Genomic DNA, 11,229 nt, shown 5'->3' with positions numbered 1-11,229 from the left:
ATCCTGGGCTTTTTTCCTGCTGTAGGTTTAGAGACTGTCAGTTTTTCTTTGATGGGTTTCTCTCAGTTGAATGTCGGTGCGAAATTGCAGCTCAAGAAGCCCTCGTTCTTTCATCCTGAATGACTGGCACTAAACCTTGATGCTTGTTGTTGATATTTTGGATAATTTAAATATTTTATGCTGTCAAACTCCACTGGAGTCGCTGCAAATATCTGGATGTGACTGATCTTTTAAAACTTTTAGATACTGTTATCAAATGTTACTTTTTGATACCCGACTTTGGGAAATTCCCAAGTTTTTCTACAAATTATGTTCTTCACTTACAACATATGCCAAACTTCTCAGTGTATTGGTTGATGTGAACTCCAGTCTAATGCATGAAAATCCACCAACCAACCTCTGCTTTTACTTCTACACCTTTACTTTCCAACTTACTACATAACGGACAGGACAGATTCTTCCAATATGAATGTAAATTTGGGATACTGGGATGCTGACTTCACTTCACTTGCACCTCACTGGAAAAAACACTTTTAAATTATTAAATTGTCAGCTGAAATATAAAATTGTGTTCAGATGGTACAAAGTTTTGAGAATTTATTCACAGGCTGTCATACATCAGCTTTATAGCATGTGACTGTTCCAGATGTCATGTATACTTTTTACTGCCTTCAACACAGCTGCTTATGTACTGAATAACATTTTGAGGATAATTACTTTCACAGTAGAAACATCACGACTCAAATATGGTTGGAATGTTTCTTGTAAATCATTTTAAACCTCTGTGTAACATTTGTGTAAAGCTGTCTACACGTAGCTTTACATCAATGTCGTGCCGACTGGATCATGGTTTCTGGATGCTGTTATAGATGCGTTCTCACTGAAACGACTGACTAAAGTTAAACCTAATTGGTGGAAGCCAATAAACGAGGAAACTTTGCTCTCTGCGGTAAACTAAAAGAAGCAATCTAGACATGAAAAGTAATTGCACTGAAAATGTCCCCATGGTTATGACTTCCAGTTTTAGTAATAACACTTTGCTTCTTGTAATTCTCAAGAGTGCAAGTGTGTAGATTTAGCGAATAAATGATGACGTACATGAATCATGTGACCTAAACGTCACTGAAGAGCTGAAAACGTGTGTGAAGCGATGAGGAGGAGACTGTAACCTTCGTCAGATGAATACATGAAACAAACAGAAATGTCATATTTCCACCATGTTTTCCATTGTTTGAGCTTCGGCTGCCGAATGAGTTAGGTCCACCATCCACCCAACCATCCAATAAACATATATAATACCTTCTTTAGTCAAAAAACATTGCCACTAAACATAGTCCAGGCAGCAAGTATGTGTTCCTCAAAACATAACTGGCAAAACTAATTAGAATGATGTTAATGTAATTTCTAGTGGGTTGTTAATCGTTGTTGAGACATTTCTCTTTGATCCAAATGTACAGGTGTCAATGTACAGATGGTGCTCGGTGAACCGTCATCAAACTACATCGTCTAGAAACCATGACTGTTGGTAGCAAATTTAGTGTCAGTCCATATAATAGATTTCGAGATATTTCACTGGATAATTAAAATATTTGATCTCTGCAACCCATCCAATAGTTGTTGAGATGTTTCAATCTGGATGACAATGGTGGACCGACAGACGCTGCCACAGAGTCACACAGAGAGTCACATATTTACATATTACATGTGCATCTTTTAGAGTCTGAACAGTCCAAAACCCAAAAGATTATCAGTTTACTATCAGGTATGACAAAGAAAAGCTTTAAATCATCACATCTGAGAAGCTAAAACCAGCAAATGTTTTGCACATTTGCTTAGAAAATCACTAAAACGATTATTCAACTATCAAAATAGTTGCTGATTCATTTTCTGTCCATTGACTAATGGATTAATTGACTAATAGTTGCAGCTCTAGTTTGAACCGTCCATTATAAATTTTATAAGACTCTGATATACAGAGTGGACACATCAGCAGCACCAGACTGTGACTCTGTCGTCTCCCCTCCCCCCCCAAACTCTGGACATCGAGGTCCCAGACTCTAAGCTCTTCGTCCTGCTGCATGAAGCTCTGAACCCGCCAGTAAATCCTCTGCATGAGCCGCCCGCCCGTCTCCCCCCCCCCCCCAACACAGTCGAAGTGAGCTGACAACATAAACCCTTGCTGGACAGAGAAATAATGAATGGATGGACGGATGCATGTGCGTCACTCATCCCTTTGACGTATGCTGGACAGTGGGACTAACCCTTGGGTGGCCTCTGTGTGAGGGTTTACAGATGTGGCGAGCAGCAGATGTTGGTGTTAACAGAGATTTAGTGGATGGTGTTAAAAGAGCCTGATGTTTGTTTACTGAGACAATGCAGCAAACATCAACTGTTTATCTCATACAGAAAATTATTATTTCATTACTGAGCCAATGGTGTCAACTTATATTTGTATGCTTAAACAAACAGGCATCAGATTTACAATTATTGGTCTGATTGACAGTGTGATCATAGATAAACAGTAGCAGCTCTGTGAGGCTGTGCTTAGACACGGCAATGCTTTTAGCTGATGTTTAGCAGTTATAATGTTCACCATCGTAGTTTAGTGTGTTAACATTGATTTATAAATGGACACATGGTGGCAATATCTGCACTAATCAGTTGACCTGCCAACTATCAAACAAAAAATCACTCATATTACAGGAAAAGTAAATATAAAATGGAGAGTGTGCAGATTTAACAGACAAATTGAAACATGCAAAAGTTGCTCAAATTAAATCACCACATCTTTTTCCATGTTTTCCAGGGTCTTGGCCACACCTGTTGAAAAGACAGCAAATCCCAGAAGCACCTTGAATTCTTTCCATCTGCAGCACACAGCATGTCTGTTCAGAAAGGAAACGATCACCGCAGACTGCTGAGCAGCACCGACATCAAACAGGCCGCGTTTCACTGTGGGATTATTCTCCTCCGGGACGCTGCAGACACCGAACTTTGAACTCTTTGGCCTCTTCAGGACCTGCAGAAACATCAGAGGTGTTTCAATCTGTCACTACGTCGTCACATTGAGCTGATGAGTAACTGGAACTGAGTTGGTTTACAGTCTGCTGGACAGTGGTGGAAATGAATCCACTACATTGAACAGAATTACTTGATTAAAGAAAGCAGGATGTTGTCAGTAATCACAGCCGGCAGCATTCATGAACATCTGCTGGGAGATGACGTGAACACAGATAATGTCGGAAAATACTGCTCAACACAGATACACAAGGAAGGTTTTTCTGGTGGAGGTATTTGTGACCTCAGCGCTCCCGACATTACTCTGTGATTCAGACACAAAGCTCTTCCTGCACAAACCTTAAGGGAAAAATATAAATGATAAATTTTACTTGATTGAACCTTGAAAGGTGTTTTCATGATTTTGCAGTTGTTTACGGTCTGTCCACAATGATAAAATGTTTCCCCTGAGAAAAAACAACAACATTTAAAACCAATATTTCCTCATCGGTGCTTTGACACTGCTCTTCTTCATTGGACATATGTGACGTTTGCTATGCTAGCTGAAGCAGGCTGAGGAAAACTGTGGGAAAACATTGTGTTTAAATGCTGAAAGTGTCCAATAAGTTCAAACCTGAAGAGGAATTGATGAGAAAAGCTGACACAGGAAGTTGTTTTTTGCCATAGCGAGCTAGGAGGCTAACTAGGCTAACTAACCACTGCTAAAGCTAGCTACAACAAGTTAGCTGATGGTATCCACATAAAAAAAAACAACCAGAAGGGTCAGAGGTTGCTGTTAAAATGTCCAAAACAAGGAAACCATGTCTGTTAATTTAAGCTGAGTTCTGTTTTTAAAATGCCATCTAACTGCTGCAAAACAACTCAAGAGCGTTAATGGCTGAATTTCATTCATTTTAACATGCTAGCTCTCTACCTGTCACGTTTAAGCTAATTGGAAAAGAAGCTATGATCAGTGTCAACAGTGACACTGGAGCTTTTCCTGCTGTGACGAGTCAAATTTCTGCCATTGTGAAGGTATAATAGCAAAGTATGATGAAGATTCAGCACCGGTGACGATTGTGTCTCTTTTTACACAATATTATCTTGAATATAAAGACACGCTGCTGCTCAAACTTGACTGTTTTAGACTGAGAGTCACTGTTGTTGTGAAAAACATTTCAAAACTTTTCACCCAAACTATGATTTTGATGATGTTGTGATGTGATTTTCATGTTTTCACCTCAATTTAAGGAGTCTGTTGCTTTCCTAAAAGCAACTAAAAGTCCATCATATATAGTGGGCGGTGTTTATAAATTTTTGTTGATTCAAAAATCCCCAAATTTATCAGGTGATGTCATTTCATTGTAACATTGAGTCTGTAGCAAAAAAAGGTTGATGTATAATTTAATATAAATTTAAATCCTCAATAAGAGAAGCAGTTTATTAATGTCTGACTTTTTGGGAGGGAGAAGCGGGAGAAAGTTGCACCAGGGCCCCTTAAACAAAATGAAAATATAAACTTTTTTGGATTCTTATGTTATATTTTTGTCATAATTTGAGTAATTAAAGATGAAGTCCCTGATTATGTCGTAACACCTGTAGTATCATCAGCTGGGAAGATATTTTTGGAGTTGGAAACTCTGACAAAATCAAGTATTAAAGCAACAGTATCACAATGTACAGTATTTTTGATGGAGGAATATCATTGTACAGACAGGTTCATTTCCTTTCTAGCTGATTTTTTATTGTCAGAAATTAGAATTAATTGTTTCTGTGCCCATTTTTGTTTTATATGGAGGGTGAAAGGCATAAAATCCTGCCTGAAAAATGTTTAAAAAAATACCTCAGCAGAGATGTGACGGTGAAAAAAAAGGCAAACTGGCTTAATCTCTCTTCCTGAAACAACAAAATCCCCCCTCGACCAAAAAGACTCTCGTCTCCCACGTCAGGCCGTCCCCTCTGCTCATTGGCTCTGGCTCCGTCTGACAGATGATCCAGTCTTTAGAGGACTCGTGCCACAGAGGCCCTCACTGTGAGAAATCCTCTTACATAAAAAAACCCAGCACACAGCCACCAATGGCCGCTTCCCATCCATAATATGAATTGCACAATTATCCGCCGCCCCCCCTCCCATATTTCATGTTTGTGGATTATATGCTGACTGCCACAGAGTATTAGGACCATGTATTATGTATTTGTTTTCCCCTGTGCTGCTTTTTTGTCCGTGGGGAGGCTTACGTAAGCTTCAGGTTGTCAACAGGCTGAGATTTTGGCGTGTTTGGGACCCGGCGGCTCATCTGATGCCTACATGAGGCTCAGAGAAAGCAGCACGAAAACCCCAAAAATCAGACTGAAAACTGAACATAACCCAGACTCCTGGGTAAAAAGTGACACTTATAGAGCTGCAAGGTGCTTGGCATCAGTTTTCCTTTTTTATTGTGATTTATTGTCTTTAGATGATTAATCAGATTAAAACAAATTACAGATAAATGTGGTTGCTGTAGTAGATATGACTGACAAAACTTCTAACCAATCGTCATAAAAGTTGTCCATTTTTTAAATTTTCATTTAGGAGAGGGTTTCTGATTAACTGCTCCTGTGTTTTATTATTATATTTAGGAATGCTCAAAACCTGCTGGTACAATAATGAAAAATAACTAGAAAATAGAAATAATAGTATAAAAGACGTCTTATAAATAAAATTTATAAATGTTTTCACTCAAGTGTTCACAGAACTCTGACAGAATGATAACTGGAATAGGAAAAAAAGCTTAAATATAGTTGTAATAAAGTGAACATTGGTTGGTGACATTTGGTTTTGATGGTCGTCAGCTTTCGGTCGAATTTGGTTTGGAAACAAAAACAAACAAAACCATCACATCACCATAAATAAATAAATAAATAAATAAAATAAGTGTTCCCATGGGGACGCTATCAGTACCACATACCAGATAAGATGTCAGCCATTGCATACAAACCCTCAGAGTGTTGTGCAGAACCTGGTGATACGTTTCAGTGTTTTTAAAGAGGGGAGGAAGTTATAAAGGTAGTTAGCGGGGTGAGACGAGTCATGAAGGATCTTGTGGACTAACGGTGTAGATTTCAGCTCGTGGTCTGTGATTTTGGTGCAGTAACATTTTGTCCAGACGGTTCCATCATTGCGTGTCGAGCTGAGCTGACTGAACTCAGCTCAATGTGGGGACAATTTATTGGAATAAAGCCAAACCTTTTGTCAGTGGAAACCACCAAAACGGTACAAGAAGTCGCCCAAATGATCACAACCTGCTGAGTCTCAAACATCTAAACCTGAAGGGAATCTACAAATGGCTCCTGATAGCAGTTTGCAACCTTCATCTTTGAGGTCTCTTGTGAAAGTTTCCAAAAGTGATGAAACAAGTGAGCAGCAGCTGTTTGTAAAATCTGAAAATTATTGTCCACTTAAAACAGAATAAAACACAAATAGAACTACTGTTGTGCATAAAAGATGTGAAACATGAATATATATGAGACAAAGTCTTTTCTCTCCAGCTCTCTATATTTTTGATTGGAAACAACATCCATCATGTTTTGTGTTAAAGTATCTCTGGTGCAGAAAACATTTAAAATTCCTTTAAATAGACACTTGTTCCACAACAGCAGGTCTCACTGATGTTTTTATCTTTGAAAAGACACAACAAGCTGAGAGACGAGGATAAAATCAAACACAGCAAACGTTTCTGTATTTCTTGCAATGTGTCTTTTGTAAAGACCTGCAGCTGTTATGATAAAATAACCTTGTTAATAATAATGTGACATGTGATCGATTGTTACGGAAACTGAACAACAGTAGTTTGACAAATGACTTGAATTTTAACTCACTTACACACATTTTCTGGAGCTAAAGGTTGTGAGATGAGAAGTTCCAGGAGAAGCCAGTAAATAGACCTTCAGTTAATATTATTTTGTATTTGATTATGTTTGTAAATCTGGATTCAAACATTATTCTCAAGGTTTAAATTGCTTTTATGTAAATGTACATATACAGTATGTCTGTTGTTTTTGGGAACGTGCTGAAAATACTGATGCTCGTCTCGTCAGGTGATTCATGAGTTACTGCACAAAAAGATCAAATAAAGAAAACATGATGAAGATACGTGTGATCACACATCATCATACAGGATTAAATTAAACATTAAATGACCCAAATCTGTTTTGATCAGGTGTGAGAAATCTGTTTAATTTCTTAATTTTTCAGATAAATGTGACTCTTTATGCTTCTTGTCTTCACCTCTGGAGGCGTGTTTGTTGCAGATGTTACATTAGATCATATTTATATGCTGCTGTTTATGCTGTTTACTGAGTGAAAGTTAATTCTGGACCATGGAAACAGTATTTTAATGAAAATGTGATAAAAAAAAAAATGCTTTGATGCTGTACAGTATGTTCTTTTCAACACCAACCTGGACTTTTGTTCTAATATAGTTTAATTTTTAATTTTAATAATTTTGGAAGATCACATATGAAAAAAATCAGACAAATGATCCTGAACATATTGTTTAATATTATTTTCTTTCTTAAATTGATTAATGTGTAAAGACAATAATGTGACCAGAATCTCAAAATGTGCATTAAGATTTTATTGAACCTGTCTACAAAAAAATGCAAATCTATGAATAAAAAAAGGAAACTGAACAGTTGTTTTTGTGTGTTGTTACAAACCTGGCAGGTTTCTCTACGCAACAGGAGCCACAGACCCAAACCCCGAACCCCGAACCCCAGAACGCCCCCGAAAATAAATACATGTACGGATGCTTTGGATTTTAAGAAAGTGCATAATTCCAATAGAAGTTTAGTCTCTTTAATAACAATAATTATGTCTGTAGCCAATAAAGATGCACACATTTTGTTCAAAAAGATAATCTAAACAAATACACAGATTTTTATCCATGCGGGTGTAGTGGCCTTAGGTCAGTCGGTCGATCCACCATTTTGAAATATCTTGACAAATATTGGAGAAATTGACATGAAATTTGGTAAAAACATTCGAGGTCTCTAGCTAGCAACACTTCATGCTATCATTAGCTCAAAACTGGTCCAACACTTTGGTTTATGACCAAATATCTACAAAACTAATGACATTCTTATCAGCCTCAGCTGTACTTTATGTTTACAGCTAATTAGAAAACCCTAAAATAAAGAGGCACAGGCCTACAGATCACCTAGGGCGCTAAAGGAGTTGTTTGTTTTCACCAACAGATGTGGTTATAGCGACACAGCTCATGTGTTTTCTCCTCTTAACGTTTTTTCCTCCCTTTTTCTCCACTGACTTGCATTGTTTTCATCTGGTTTAATTTTCAACGACTTACTGTCAGTTTTCGATCGACAGTCAGGCCACCAAACACTGACTGAATGGTGCCTTGACCCCCACTTGCCTTTTTGTCTGGAGGACTGGGAGGACTTGTCTGGACTGGAGGTACCATTGTCACACTGTTTTGGGAGCTCTAGGGCACCAATATAGTCAGGGCATGTAGCATAGTAAATTTTATACCTGCTAAACATCAGCATGTTTGCATTGTCATTGTGAGCATGTTAGTATGCTAATGTTAGCATTGGGTCCAAACATGACTGTAAGTAAGAGAATACAGCCTTAACACAGCCATTCTTTGTCTTGTTCATAATGTTCTGACGAAAAGCAAAGAAAAAAGTGAACATAATCAAATGGTACAGATCGGGCGAATGCAAATGATATACTTCATTATTACCAAGAAACTGCTTTCTAACCAGCAGAGTCTAAAGCTAGCTTTATCTTCTTGATCAACAGTCAAGCAAACACAGAACTAGCATGATTCTGTTCTTGCTAGTGGTTTGTTTGGTCATAAAAATTCAATGTTGAGGTTTTAACTGACTTACAAAAAGTGAATCCTTTTTAGGATCATGTGAACAGCAGATGTTACTTTCAGCATGAAATGAAAATCCGTGGAGGGGGAGCATGACTCAGAGCACTGGCTTATACTGTCATGTTGTATTTTCATACAACAACAGGGAGTGTTTCATGGTCTTCTCACAGATTTTGAACTAGCACTAAAAACTCTGAACTTGTGGGATTAGTAGAATATCCCAATCTGTTCCCTTTCACTTTGAGAAATGGTCTTACATAATGACAATTCCAACTTAGTGGGAGGCTAAAACACGAGACAGAATGAATCAAAAGAGCCGTGCATGTTCTGTACACATTGGGATTAAAATAAAGACTCTGGTTGGACATTTAGCAGCCAGATATTTGGACAGGGACACGATGTTTGACGCTTTTCACCTCATGTTGATTCGTTTCACATCTTCAGGCAGTAACTGATCTGTCTGAACTGAGCTGGAGGATATTTTTAGATGTTTCCGATGAGATGGACACGCAATCGTTAAGCTGATTGTCATTATATTTGTACAACATCATGACTGGTCGGACCATGTGAGTCCATCACAGTCTGGACCAGCTCCTTCTGCTTTAAGTCCAGACAGTGTTTCACATTGTTTGACTATCCAGGATAAAGTGATTCTGTTAATTATCATCCAGTGATTTCATGTCTTTGCACATAGAAGATTGATATGGTAATCGTGGATGAAGTTATCTTGAATAAAGGTGTACTCTTGTTGGAAACCATAATCAGAAACCATAATCACAGTATGATTTGCTTAGTTTTTGCAACAGCCGCACAGGAGTTCATTTAAAGCCCATTATAATATATCTATCTATGCAATAAAGCCAGTCATGACAACAACAAACTGAGCCCAGTAATCAGTCTTACTTACATGATTTACCCATAATTTAAGATAATTTATAAAATGTATAAAATTATTATTATTAAATAGCATATTCCCATTATAATGTCAAAAGAAACACTGAGTTTTATATATACACAACTTCATTGGATGACTCACTCTGTCCCACTTGTTATTAGGGGTTCATGGAAACAGAAGTTTTATTTTCCACCCTGAGCAGAGTCTCTGCCTCTGTTTTAAATAAATATATCCATCACTTTCATGTCACACATCATACATTCATGCAGGTGATTTTTGTCATCCTGCTGCGGTCAAACAGTTGGTGTGGAGGTGCCTCCCCCTGGTGGTCATCATTGGACTTGCTTTGACTGGAAATCATCACTGACTTTAGATACAGATGGGGAGGGGGGGGGGGGGACAAAGTAAAGAAAAAACCTGAATAAATAAGTGGAGAAACATAACGAATGCAGATGCTTCCACACAGGTGCACTGCATGGTACAATTAAGCAATTAACATCCAATCATGCTCTGTGGGACGCATAAAAACACTGAGCAGGTCCAGTTGATTTGTATCAAGGTGGCAAGAGGAAAAGATCTAAGTGGCTTTGAAAGAAGGTTGATTGTTGGAGCAACAGATGGCGGGAGCTTCAGTCACAAAGACTGTTCAGCTGGATCCTGTTTCAATAAGAACAGTAAGATTATATCTATGGGAAAGACATTATTAAATAGGGTTGGAAATTGTGGTCAAGTGCATGTGTGGCATTCACCAAGGGAAAGGTCCAGGTCTGAATGCTTGACCCCTACAGTGAAGGGATCAGGGGGCTCTGGGATGCTTTGGGGGGCATTTTGCTGGCATGGTTTGGGTCCACTTGTCCCCTTAGAGGGAAGGGTCACTGCTAATCAATACAAAGTTGTTGTGAGTGATCACTTTTATCTCATGATGAAACATTTCTATCCTGATGGGAGTGGTCTCTTCCAGGATGACAATAGGGCACAGGGGGTCACTGAATGGTTTGATGAGTATTAAATGATGTGAATCATATGCTATGACCTTCACAGTCACCAGATCTTAACCCAACTCCCACCTATGGGAGATTTTGGACTGACGTGTTAGACAGCGCTCTCCACCACCATCATCACAACACCACATGAGGGAATATCTTTCTGAAGAACGGCGTTCATCCCTCCAGAAGAGTTCAGAGACTGTAGAATCAATAACAAGGTGCTTTGAAGCTGTTCAGGTCGTCCAACACCTTACTGACACACTTTATGTTGGTTTTTCCTTTCATTTGTCACCCGTCTGCATGTGCAGATGTTTTGTTCAAACATTCAAAGTATTTTAAATTTAAGGCACCAAGACCTGCTTTGTGTTCTTCTTTTCTTACTTGTGTGATGATTTCTGATGTCTAAACATTGTCTATGAGCCACATAATCCTCAAATTAACGTTATATTTCAATTAATTTCTACTTAATAATTAA

Source organism: Thunnus thynnus, chromosome 20 (assembly GCF_963924715.1).
Source record: "Thunnus thynnus chromosome 20, fThuThy2.1, whole genome shotgun sequence".
In the NCBI taxonomy this organism is placed as follows: domain Eukaryota; kingdom Metazoa; phylum Chordata; class Actinopteri; order Scombriformes; family Scombridae; genus Thunnus; species Thunnus thynnus.
Note: the sequence above shows the minus strand (reverse complement) of the source record.